Genomic DNA, 10,707 nt, shown 5'->3' with positions numbered 1-10,707 from the left:
GGAGCCATGTTTCTTGAAAATGATTGTATAATGATACAGTTTTTGCAGTGTGACTGTGTGATTGTGAAAAACTTGTGTCTGATGCTCCTTTTATCTACAATATGGACAGATGAGTAAAAAATATGGATAAGAAGTAAATAAATAATAGAGGGAACAAAGGTTAAAATAAATTGAGTAGATTGAAATACTACTGGTCAATGAGAGGGAGGGATAAAGGGGATGGCAGGTATGAGTTTTTTCATTCTTCTTTTTTATCTTTTGCTGGAGAGATGCAAATGTTCAAAAAAATGATCATGGTGATGAATACACAACTATGTGATGAGATTGTGAGCCACTGATTGTAACCACGTCAAGAATGTATGTCAAGAATGTTTGTATGTTTGTTTGTTATTTACAATAAAAATACCAAAAAAAAAAAAAAAGTCAGCAGTCACAATTCCATGAAGGTTCTACTATCCTGCATGATGCTGCTTAGAACCTGGGGCTCTGACACATACAAAATGCTACCTTGCACCTCCAGGTCCTGGACTCCTCAAAAATTCAGTTTTTTGTTTTGTCTGAGGTCTTGATTTTTATGGATTCAGCAAGTCATCTCCACAACAGCAATAATGGGGACTGGCTTGGATAGCTTGGCCTGGAGCAAATAAAAACAATAAGACCTATTCTTCCCCACTTCCCCAAATTTCTTTTCTTTCATAGCTTTAGTGGAGATTTCAGAACCTGAGGCACTAGAAAGAGGTTGTAGCTAACATGAAAAAGCTCCAAATTGGATTCTGAGGCTGGAATTTGTTCCGAGCTTTTTGCTATTTTGTTATTGTGATTCAGAACAAATTCTTTAATGACTAGGGTCTCAGCATATTCAACAGTTTCTCCCTCATACAAAAAATGTTCTAAAATAACATGGTGATGGTTGCACTATCTGTAAATATACTACAACCACTGACTTATACACTTCAAATCAGTGAACTTTATGTATGTAATTTATATTTCATTAAGGCTAGTATGAAATATTCTGAGCTAATGAGAAGAATAGGTAGTTCTTCCCTGGAAAATTTAAAAATATATATATTTTTATTGAGATAATCTTCATGCACCATACAGTCCAGCCAAAGTATACAATCAGAAATTGTTTTTGTGATAATATTGTGAATTCACATGTATGTTGTGAACAATATTATCACATAGTTGTATATTCATCACCATGACCATTCTTAGAACATGTGTATCACTCTACAGAAAGAAATAAAAAAAAAAAGAAAACGTCCATACATCCCATACCCCTTACCCCTCTCTCTCATTGACCATTAGTATTGCAATCTACCCAATTTTTTTTTACCCCTTACCTCCTCATTATTTATTTATTTTGTTGTCCTTATTTTTTTGCTCATCTATCCATACCCTGGATAGAGGGAATGCCAGCCACAAGGTTTTCACAATCACATGGTCACATAGTAAAAACTATATAGTAATACAATCATCTTCAAGAATCAAGGCTACTGGAATATAGTTCAACTGTTTCAAGTATTTCCTGCTAGCTATTCTAATACACTAAAAACAAAAAAGGGATAGCTAAATAATGCATAAAAATAACCTCCTCTCAACTCTACTTGAAATCTCTCAGCCACTGAAACTTTATTTTGTCTAATTTTTCTCTTCCCCGTTTTGGTCAAGAAGGCTTTCTAAATCCCATGATGCTGGGTTCCAGCTCATCTCCGGGCATCATGTCCTATGTTGCCAGAGAGATGTATACCCCTAGGAGACATGTCTCATGTAGGTTTTTCCTGGAAATTTTTAAGAGGTTTTCCTTCTTGCTTTTATTATTTTACAGCACTTGATAATACAGCTGTTTTTTCCTGGCAAATTTCATTTGTGGTCTTGTATTATCTGAATCTCTTCTGGCCTCTGGTTCTCAATTTTATATTTTATCAGCTCCTTACTTTGGATGATGAGGAACCATGGCAGTGAGACAAAGGCAACATGACTAACAGACAAAACAGTGTCTTCCTCTTTGCTGGGTTCTCCTCAATGAAGATTTAGTTACTGAAAGTGAGACCACCTCCCCGACTGGACCCTGCACTCCCTATGCTAGGTCAGTGCCCTGCTTTGGGTCAGCTCTCTTGAATAGTTCAAACTTCCTGGTCTCTGGCAGTAAAAACAAACTTACAAGTACTAAGAGCCCATATAAGACAAAAAGAAATACCAGATGTTGCCTCTGAAAACCCTGAAATCACCTTAAGGAAAAGGGGACAGTAGTCAGGAGCTTTGGAGTGTGCCCTTGGAGTATGACAGATTTGGGTTGGAACTACCTCTCACCCCACGTACTGTTGAGTTGTGGCAAGTAACTTAATTTTTCTGGGCCTTGGTTTTCTTAACTCTGAAAGGGGATAATATATGGGTGTCATGGTCAGGTTCATGTGTCAACTTGGCCAGGTGGTACTTGTTTGTCTGGTTGGGCAAGTGCTGGCCTTTCTGTATTATGGGGACATTTTCATAGAATTAAATCATGATTATGTCGGCTGCATTTGTAATCAGCCAAGGGGAGTGTCGTCTGCAATGAGTGATGTTTAATCTAATCACTGGAAGGCTTTTAAGGAGGATTCAGAAGAGACACCCTTTCTTCCTGCTTCAGCGGTGAGTCTCTCCCGTGGAGTTCATCCAGACCCTTCCTCGGAGTTGTCAGCTTCACAGCCTGCCCTACAGATTTTGGACTTTACATTCCTCAAAAGTTATGTGAGACACTTTTATAAACTTTATATCTAGGGGTATTTCCTGCTGATTCTGTTTCTCTAGAGAACACTAGCTAATACAATGGGCATTTTGAGGACTAAATGAGATCAGGAATAAAGTGCCAGTTCAATGACAGGCACATAGTATGATACAGGATAGTAATTATTATTACCCAAGGAGATTGAGCTTAAGGCAAGAATAATTAGTTTCTTAATACAGTTGACTTCTTTAGAGGATAAAGTCCTATCTGATAGGGGGAAGACTCACCAATTAAGAAGCAAGGTCAAGGTACCCACAGTTCTGTCTAAAACTGCTCCTTGGTCTCTTTCACTAGTTCCTCCCACTTGCCTAGAACTTCTTAGCAGTGGTGTTAGCCCCAGGGCTCAGGGCTCAAGTTCTGTTGTCCTGTCTACACTCACTCCCTTGGTTATCTCATCCAAGCTTTTGACTTTCAATACCAAAGATACACTGATGCCTCGCAAACTTGCATATCTAGCTCTGAACTCCAGACTGATGTATCCAGTTGCCAACACCATATCTTACTTGTCTACTTAGGCATCAAAAACTCAACCTACTCAAAACTGAGCTCTTGCTTTTCCCACTAAAACTATTCCTCTTTAATTCATAATGGATCAACAACCTACATATAAGAGCTATAGAAAACTCTTACAAGAAAGCATAGAGAAATATCTTTTATATCTTGTAGTAGGTAGTGGATTTTTAGACTTTTACAACAAAAGCACAAGCAACAACAACAAAAAATAGATAAAATGAACTTCATCGAAAATAAAAACTTTTGTGCATCAAAGGGTATTATCAAAAAAGTGAGAAGACAATCTACAGAACAGGAGGGAATATATGAAAACCATATTATCTGATAAGAGTTTAATATCCAGAATATATAGAGAACTCCTACAACACAACAACAAAAAGACAACCCAATTAAAAAATGGGTCAAGGATTTGAACAGACATTTCTTCAAAGAAGATATATGAATGACCAACAAGCACACGAAAAATACTTAACCTCACTAGCCTTTAGAGAGACCCAAGCTACAATGAGATACTACTTCACACCCTCTAGGATGGCTATTATATTAAAAAAAGAAAAAAGTAAAAGAAAAGAATAAGTGTTAGTGAGGAAGCAGAAATATAGGAACCCTGGTACACTGTTGGTGGGAATATAAAATGTAAAATGGTGCAGCCGCTGTGGAAAACAGTCTGGAAGTTCCTCAGAAAGTTAAACTTTGTTTTCCCCCCAAAATAAAACTACCATATAACCTGGCAATTCAACTCCTAGATATATACCTAAAATAATCAGAAGTAGAGATTGGACAGATATTTGCACACCAGTGCTCACAGCTGTATTATTCACAATAGCGAAAAGGTTGAAGCAGTCCAAGTGCTCACCAACAGATGAACAGATAAAGAAAATGTGATATAACTATACAATGGGATAATTATTCAGCCGTAAAAAGAAATGAAGTGCTGGTATATGCTACAAAATGGATAGCCCTTGAAGACCTCAGGCTGAATGAAATAAGCCAGACATAAAAGGATAAATATGGTATGGTTACTCTTATATGAATTACTTAGAATAAGCAAATTCATAAGAGTCAGAAAGCAGAATGTGGTTACCACGGACAGAGGGAGAGGAGAATGGGTACAAGTTTTGGTTTGGGATGGTATAAATTGTCTGGAAATAGACAGTAGTAAAATAGTCTGACAATATTGTCAATGTAGTTGATGTCACGAAATTGTCCACTTGAAATGGTTAAAATTATTTTTATGTTATGTATATTTTACCTGAATTAAAAATTAACAAACAAACATACAAATTACCCCCCCCCCCCAAAAAAAAAACAACAACTGCTTTTCCTGCATTCTTCCCTCATACCAATCCAACTTGTCCCCTGTGGCCACAGGGGTCATGCTGGTCTAAGTACCAACCTTCTTTGATTGGATTATTGCAACAGCCTCCTAACTGGATGTTCTGCTCTTCCCCACCTATCCTCCACACAGTAGCCAGAGGGATCCTGTTAACATGGAAGTCAGGTCATGACATTTCTCTGTTGAGTCCTCCAACCTCAGCTTTCCATCTCCCTCCTTATAGAAACCAATTTCATCTCAGCAGCTCATAAGACACTGCAAAAGCTATCCCCCCTTTTTACCTCTTTGACATCTCCTTCCACTCTTCTCTTGAAACAAATCTTTTCTTCTCTCTCTCAACACTGTTCCAGACTCCTCAGTATTCCTTGAAAATTCTATGCCTATCCACAACTCAGGGCCTTTGCCCTTGCTGTTCTTTCTGCCCAGAACACTCTTTCCCCAGGTATTCCAATAGTGTGGACCCTCATCTTCCTCAGGTCTGTATTCCAAGATCTTCTCAGCGAGGCCTTCCCTGACGGTTTTATTTAAAATTACTTCTTCCCAGGACTCCCCAATCCCCTTCTCTACCTTATTTTTCTCCATAGCACGTACCACCACCAGACAGACTGTATATCTTGTTTTCTGTCTCCAGTAAACCCTCTCCCCCATCTCCACTAGGGCAGCTAGATTTATCAGCTTTGTTCACTCCTATATCCCCAGCACCTAGAAGAGTGCATGGCGCACAACAGATGCTTCAGATGGGAAGTAATGACTTCCCAACAAGATGCCTGGAAAGTTGGACGGTAACCTTAAAACTACTCAACCCAACAATAAAAGCCTGCTTTATTTCGGAATGCTTTATAGACTTTTCTTGCAGCAGACTTTTTTGATACCATGACATTGAATTTAGGCTATAAAATCAGGTTTCCTTTCCTGTGGGGCCTACTGACAGGGACACTAGATGATTAGGCACATCAAGCCTTTCCACAAGTATAGAAAATCCATCTGGGAGCTTGGAGCTGGTCGTCTGAGAAATATTAACTGGAAGGAGATGTTGTAAGTGAGCTGCAAACAGTAAGCTGTGGCTGCCCGTTTTCCTCTGGACTGCCGATTTGCAGTTTTCTTTCTTCTCCTCTCTGACCTTGCAGAAGTCATTCTTGTACTGATTTATTGCCCAATAACTAGCGAGGTCCTGTGAAAACAGGGCGGATTTCCCCTGCTGGGTTCGGCTACCGAACATTTAACATAAATGGTGTCTGCTTGCTACTGTCAGAAGGAAAAGAGAGGGCCTCCCTGAAGTGCTGCTTCTCTTACTCATTTCCCTCATACCCATCCTCGTTCTTAGGCCAGAGGGATCGGATCCCTGGGCTGGTAGGTCCCGGAGCGAGGCTTTCCTGTTGGGTGCACTGCCGACAACCCCAACTCCCATGGCTTGGGCCCGAGGAGGCTTCCTTCCATTCCCCTCACACAAACGGACAAGGAGGGCTCAAGTTAGGCAGGCCAAAACCATAACCGCAATCCTTAGGGGAGTGGGCGGTGCAAAGTTTAGGACCGCCGCCAACACATTGCGCGACTTCCTCAAACCCGCCCTGAGCTCCGGAAGACTAGCAGAAAAAGGAGTGGCTGAACTTCAACCCCAGCTGACCCTACGGACTAGGGCGGGAACAACACGGCGCACTCACCCATTGGGCGCGCAAGACCCACCCACTCCAACGCGCGGGGCACGGCGGGAATGGAGGCTACGGGATAGGCCGCTGGACTCCATTTCCCGGCAAGCCGAGCGCTGAGGGCGGCGGAGCGGCGCCTTTGTGGAGGTAGCGGCCCCGCGCGGAGGAAGTTCCGGTTTCCGCGGCGCTGGGTCGGTGGCGGCGACTGAGGAGAAGAGGGAGCGGGCCGCGGAAACTACGCTGTCTCGGTAAGGACCCGGGACAGGAGACAGGGTGTGTCAGGGCCTGCAGGGGAAGAGCCAGTCGGCCGGGCGTCTCTGTACGTCGCAGGCCTGCGCGGTCTCGAGGCCGCGGTTTCGGCGTCGCCGGGCAGCGGCGGCCTCAGCTGGGAAGAAGCGAGCCAAGCGGCGGTGTGATGAGGGAGGTGCCGCCCGCGGGAGGAACGCCCCGGAATGGTCACGGGCCCGGGGCGGGGCCTGGCGCGCAGCACCTGCCGGGCCGTGGATTGCCAAACTGAGGCATCAGGGGGAGCGCGTTGTTCCGGGTTAGGGCTCCGGAGTCTGCAGAGTTGAAGGCGAGCCCCTTCTTCCTCCTTTTTCAAAAAATTATTATTATTATTGTTTTTTATGGAGCGTGCTGGAGAAACGGCAGGCGTTGAACCCACTTGGTGTTTTTAGAGATATCTGACCCAGTTCTGAGGGTGTCGCTTGAGAGCTCCCATTCTTGTGCCTAGCATATAGCCTCGTCCACAGCCTCGGATAGATACTAGGGGCCTTGCTGGGACCGGAGGGCATGAGAACTCTGAGCCCGGCCCGTGGAGCTGTAGAACCTGAGGGCGGAGGAGTGGCTTGGTGGGTTCTGCGCCCGTTGGGCGAATGTGGGAGGAGAGGGGTGTTTCTTATTCACGCTTTAGATTCCCTTTAACGTTGCAACTCTGTATTTCTTCTCTTAACTTTATAATTGATTTTGTGCTCCTGGATTTAACTCTGGAAGAACATCTTTTAATGAAAAGAAGGGGCCCTGTTTTGTAGGACACATTGTAAGGGTAATTATGTTTTTTCCGTATTCCAGGTGTGTTTGAGAAAGAGTTGCTGGATCTAAGTGAAGGAGTTGAGTAAACTCGGAGACACCTGGTCACCAAGTTTACTTTTCTGAACTCTGGATTGTGCCCTAGGTTTGATAGTGTCCAACTTCCTGTTGGGTAATGCCACCACTGTGAATGATTTAATTATGTTACCATCTGCAAACTTGTGAAGACTGTAGGGAGAAGTATTAAGGATTGGTGAATGATGTTAGAGCAGACCATGTGGAAAGTTAATGATAGATTACTATTTTGTTGAAAAGAAGTTGGACTTGAACCTTGTTTCTATAACGCCTAACCAGGTACCTAATGTAAAGAATAGGTACTAGGTCTCTCTCACTCTTTTTTTTTCTTTTTAAATTTATTTATTAATTAAAAAAATAAGAAAAAATAAAACAACATACATAATCAGTAATTCACAATATTATCACCTAGTGGCATATTCATCATTTCTTAGAACATTTGCATTAATTCAGAAAAAGAAACAAAAAGACAATAGAAAAAGAAATAAAACGAACACAGGAAAGAAAAAAAAAAGATTATACCTATCATACCCCTTACCCCTTCCCTTCAATGATCACTAGCGTTTCAAACTAAATTTATTTTAACATTTGTTCCCCCTAGTATTTATTTTTATTCCATGTGTTCTACTCCTCTGTTGACAAGGTAGATAAAATCTTTTTTTTTTAATTGTGAAAAATAACGTACAGAAAAGGAATAAATTTCAAAGTACATTTTAACAAGTAGTTATACAGCGAATTTTAAAGTTTGGTATGGGTTACAGTTCTACAAGTTTTTCGGTTTTTCTTCTAGTTGTTTCAAGATACTGGAGACCAAAAGGAATATCAACGTATTGGTTCAGCAGTCATATTTGTGAAATCCTATCTTCTCTATTATACTCTTCCTTTTTATGTGAAAAATAACATACACAAAAAAAGCAGTAAGTTTCAAAGTTCATTGCAACAATTAGTTGTAGAACAGATTTCAGACTTTGGTGTGGGTTACAATTCCACAATTTTAGGTTTTTATTTCTAACTGCTCCATGACAATGGAGTCAGGTCTCTTTCTTTACTGCTATTTGTCGCACTTTTCCTTATAGAATTCTGGCACCAGCCTTGCGATTCTTTTTGTTCCCCTTAGGATCTTAGATGCTTATAGCCTTTCAGAGAAAAGAGAATTGTCAAGGGGGAGGTTATTAAAGGTATCCTCCTGTCTTGTTGCAGAACCTTGGGCAAGTTATACTCTTCAGCCAAGATGTTTAAGTGTATAAACTGATGTTACTAAACTGATTCAAAGTTATACTAAGATTAAAACTTTTCGAAACATGTAAAATGTTAAAGGAAATAGATCATTCTTTGATGGAACATTCTAGCTGTCTATCAAGTACTTTTAATTTTTTTTTTCTGTTGGGCTTCCACAACATACTGTTCATATTGTTCACTTCATGATGACTATTGAAAGTGCCTTTTATAACCCTTTTATCACAGTGTAGCAGAGTGGATAATTGTAGGAGCTCTGTAATCTGATAGGCTTAGAATCCCTGCCTCCTTTACTAACTCAGTGACATCGGACAAATTTCCCAATCTCTGAGCCTCAGTTTCCTCATCTGTAGAATCTTATAGGTTGTGGAACAGTGCTTGTTGTGTGGAAAGTATTCACTAAATGTTAACCATTGCTATTACTTTTATAGTTTTTTTTATATTGTTCTTCCCCATTAAACAAGGAATTTGTTGAGGTCAGGGACCATTTCTTATTCATCTTTGTTTTTCCAGCAATAAGCTTTATACCTCGCATGTGTATATAGGCACTAATAAGTTTTTAATTGAATTCAATGCAGGATATTTTATTTTATTTTTTCCCTACCATAAATACTGCATTGTAAAATAGTAAAGTTGGATTATGGTTACATTTTATTCTTCACTTAATTTGTCTTCCTTCCTTGCTCTCCCTCTATTAGTGGGGCCAATTTCATTCCTTACTCGTTCAGAGTCTATCTCACAAGCTCAGCCCTCCAGCCTTTTCTGACTCCCTTACTCTGGTACTCGAAACTGTATTATTACCATCACTACCACCACCCCCATCCTCACATTTCATTGTCCTTTGTTTTTTCCCCTTGTGAGTTGAGTACTTAATGTTCTTCCTCTTACTACTGTGAATTGAGTTGAATACTTTTCCCATTATTAGGTAATAAGCCCCTCAAGGGCATGGTCCTAATTTTTTCTTTTCTCTCAATTTAGTGCTTACACGGGAGATCTTCCATGAGATTTAAGTGCATCGCAGCCTGGGGTTCTGTGCTTTTGGCATGAACCAGTGCTGAAATCCTGGGTTCCGCAAGGAAGGTCAGTACTGCTGGCAGCATCTTTGAAGCAGTCTTTAACACAAACAAAAAATAATTCCATTCTATTGTTTATTCATTTTTGTAGTTACTTCATGTGATAACTGCACAAAATTGGACCTTTAGAGGATTGGTGCTAAGGATAGAAAATGAATTTTCTTAATATAAACATTAAAATTTATTTTAAAATAATTAGTTGGAAACACTGCTTTTTTTTTCAATTATTTGAAAAGGCTCCTAAACTTTAATAGTGTTAAAACTGAAGAAAAATTTAAGTGGTTTGATCAAATTGGGGTCCAGTTATGTTTGTTTAACCAAGAGACTTTACTTGTTTAAGAATATTCACTTTTGAATCTGATCATCTTGAGCTTGCATCCTAGCTTTTCCAAATATTAGTTCTGTTGCTTTGAGGCAGATCTCTCTCAACATATATGAGCATCATTTTCATAGAATTTACCCGTGGAGTACTTGTGAGGATTAAATGGAAGAACCCATGTAAAATGCTTAACTGTGGTACACAGTGCTTGCCTTAATTACTATTATTTCAGAGAGGAGTTATAGGTTTACCCAAGAAGGTCCTTTTCAGCTTAATGCTATAATTTTAAATACCTGGGCATTATAGTAGTAATAATAATAATAATTAATACATAATTGCTTTTAAAAAGTTTTTTTTTTGGAGGCATATTTTGCATTCCACAGAATTCACCCAAAAGTTGTCTGGTTATTGTTTACAATCCCCACTTAAGCTGCAAGGCCCAGCCCCACTGTTCTATTTTCTGTTTCTTTTGTTTTATGTTTTCTAGAAATTTCATATAAATCATAAAATTTATAGTTTTATTTGTGTTTGGCTTCTTTCGCTTATAATATTCTTGAGGTTCATCCATATTGTTGCATTCCTTTTTATTATGGATATACCACATTTTGTCCATTCACCTGTTGATGGACATTTGGATTTTTTCAATTTTGGGCTTTTATGAATAATGCTGCTATGAACATATTTGCTTCTTATACATGGTTTCATTTACACAA

At 39.9% G+C, this 10,707-nt stretch overlaps 1 protein-coding gene across 9 annotated transcripts in view; it reads left to right on the top strand.

Moving 5' to 3' along the window:
• The first annotated feature begins 6,367 nt into the window (after positions 1 to 6,367).
• The window catches only part of RBM6 (RNA binding motif protein 6), a 157,147-nt gene continuing 152,807 nt past the window's right edge, over positions 6,368 to 10,707 (top strand). For 2 of the 9 annotated variants that reach the window (XM_077129253.1, XM_077129248.1), the window contains exons 1-2: positions 6,369 to 6,510; positions 9,581 to 9,682. The gene's annotated coding sequence lies outside the window, so the exon portion shown is untranslated. Of the gene's footprint in view, positions 6,511 to 6,747; positions 6,837 to 7,121; positions 7,308 to 9,580; positions 9,683 to 10,707 lie in introns of those variants that run through there. The other 7 variants (XM_077129256.1, XM_077129255.1, XM_077129254.1 and 4 more) reach the window with 7 other exon arrangements.

The sequence above is a fragment of the Tamandua tetradactyla genome, chromosome 15 (assembly GCF_023851605.1).
Source record: "Tamandua tetradactyla isolate mTamTet1 chromosome 15, mTamTet1.pri, whole genome shotgun sequence".
Classification (NCBI taxonomy): domain Eukaryota; kingdom Metazoa; phylum Chordata; class Mammalia; order Pilosa; family Myrmecophagidae; genus Tamandua; species Tamandua tetradactyla.
The sequence above is the reverse complement of the archived record's forward strand: the minus strand, read 5'-3'. Positions and strand labels throughout refer to the sequence as shown.